The sequence below is a fragment of the Echinops telfairi genome, unplaced genomic scaffold (assembly GCF_000313985.2).
Source record: "Echinops telfairi isolate 266 unplaced genomic scaffold, ASM31398v2 ScPeMD7_70;HRSCAF=299, whole genome shotgun sequence".
Classification (NCBI taxonomy): Eukaryota; Metazoa; Chordata; class Mammalia; order Afrosoricida; family Tenrecidae; genus Echinops; species Echinops telfairi.
This window is the reverse complement of record NW_022103968.1, coordinates 41,153,547-41,155,872: the sequence shown is the minus strand read 5'-3', so window position 1 is coordinate 41,155,872 and position 2,326 is coordinate 41,153,547. Positions and strand designations below refer to the sequence as shown.

The 2,326-nt window shown below is 41.7% G+C and overlaps 1 pseudogene; it reads right to left on the bottom strand.

The window, feature by feature from the left end:
- Nucleotides 1–2,180: 2,180 nt before the first annotated feature.
- LOC101644755 overlaps nt 2,181–2,326 on the bottom strand; it is a 13,695-nt pseudogene continuing 13,549 nt past the window's right edge.

Below are 2,326 nucleotides of genomic sequence, written 5' to 3'. Positions count from 1 at the left end.
CAGTTCTACCATGTCCTATAAGGTTGCCATGAGTTAGCATTGATTCAATTGCAGTGAGTTTTGAGTGCGTTATCATTTATACCACATGCTAGCAAAGTTTCTTACCACCATGGAGTCGGTTCTGTCTCAAAGCAACCCTACAGGACAGAGCAGAAGTGTCTGTAAACCTTCACAGAGTAGAAAGCTTTCTTCTGAGGAGCGGCTGGAGATAGTTCAAAATCAACTTCAACAATACACTGACAAAGAACTTGCCAGAATTGCAAACCAAATTCAGAAAGGGATGTGGAATGAGAGAAACATTGCTAATATCAGATGGAACTTGGCAGAGAGAATACTAGGAAGATGTTTACATGTGCTGACTACATGAAAGTACTTGAATGTATGATCCTAAAAACTACAGTGTGAACCCACTGACTTCTGGTCGATTCTCTTAGGGACCCTACGAGAGAGTAGAACGACTACATGCAGTTCCCAAGACTGTAAATCTATGAAGAGGACCGCTTCCTCTTTCTCCTGCATTGCAGCTGGTGGGTTCAAAGCGCTAGTCTCTTGATTAGTAACCCGAAACGTAACGCTCTGCACCACCAGAATGCCTTATATTAGTGAAACGAGGGAATTCCAGACCCCTCGTTGTATTCATGAAGACCTTGTGCATGGATCAAGATGCATAATTTCAGCAGAACAAGGGTATTGCTGCAAGGTATAAAACTAGAAAAACTACGTGTTAGGTTGTATTTCTTCACTGTATTTATTAAATCTGTATGCTGAACAAGTAATCTGAGAAACTAGATTACATGAAATAGAACACAGCATCAGGATCGGAGGAAGACTCATTAGAAAATTATAGCAGACACCTAACACAACTGTGCTTGCAAAAAAGTGAAGTCAACTTTAAGCATTTACTAATAATGAAGGCCAAAGACTATAGCCTTTAGTATGGATTCTTCTTAAATTTGGGAAAAGAAAGAAAGAAAAAAGCCTCATAATTGGACTGATGAATTGCATCGTGACAAAGGGAAAAATAGTCCATTCTATTTTGATCAGCCATCATTGTCCACAGAAGCAGTAGGATTGGGCAAACCTGCAGTGAACAAAATCTCTTAAGATTATATGAAGCAAAGATGTCATTTCATCGATTAAAGTGTATCTTACCCAAGCCAAGGTACTTCCTATTACCTCATGCATGCAAAAGCTGGCAATAAAAACAGAGGACAGAAGAATTGATGCTTTCAAGTTGTGATGCTGGTAAGGCCTGCTGAGTACACCGTGGACCATGGACTGCTCGAAGAACAAGCACATCAGTCTTAGAACTAGAACCGGACGCTCCTTTAGAAGCCAAGATGGCCAGACCTCAGCTTGCTTACTTTGGATAAATCATTCTAGAAAAGAACATCATGTTTGGTAAAGCAGAAGTTATAAAAAATGAGGAAAACCTTATACACGATGCACTGGCACAACAGCCACAATAAAATGCTCAAACACACCAGCAATCAGGCCTCGTGACCGGGCAGTGGTTCACTCTGTTCTGTAAGGTCACCATGAGGCAGAGCCCAAGCCACAGCTACTAACAATAATGTAGGAAGGAAGATCATCAAACACAGACACTAACTATGTGCCACGCCTCAAAAAGGTCATAGGAAAAAATCCACTAACATTTAAATCCATTTGTCCATGATACTACAAGTACTAAGAGTACTTATAGGCACACTTTATATACATTCCCAACCTCAAAATAACCCTTAAGATAAATACTATTTACAATCCCCAAACTACACTTGAGGAACTGAGACACAGCAAGAATAAGCAACTTGTTCTGGGTTATAACAGGTCGGAACTGCCAGAGATGGGATTTAACTCGAGGCTGCCAGTTAGTGCCGTGAGCTCTTAACCGCTTGACATCCTGGTTCTCCCCAGCCCCTACCCACTAAGAACTAGAACGATGATAAGGTTCTCTGTATAAACATAAATGAAATACAATGCTCATGGATGAGGTGTGTTTTCTTTACATGTAACAGAGAGCCCAAGGCCTGTTAACTACAGCACACCAAATTGCAACTCAGACTGAAGATGACCCAAATGGCACTTTCACCTGCCACTCTGACGGGCCCCAGCTCAGTCATTTGATACATACTGAAGGGACGCTGGAGGGCTCACGGCGTGGGCTTAGACGTCAAATATGCCTAGGTTCCATCTGCAAGTTCAATGCCTGACTCTGTATCCTTAAACAAATTATGTGACCTCTCGCTGTGCTTAGCATCCTCATTATAAGGACTAAATGAGACAAGGCCCACACAGAGCTTAGTCTCAGTGCCTGGCACTAAGTACT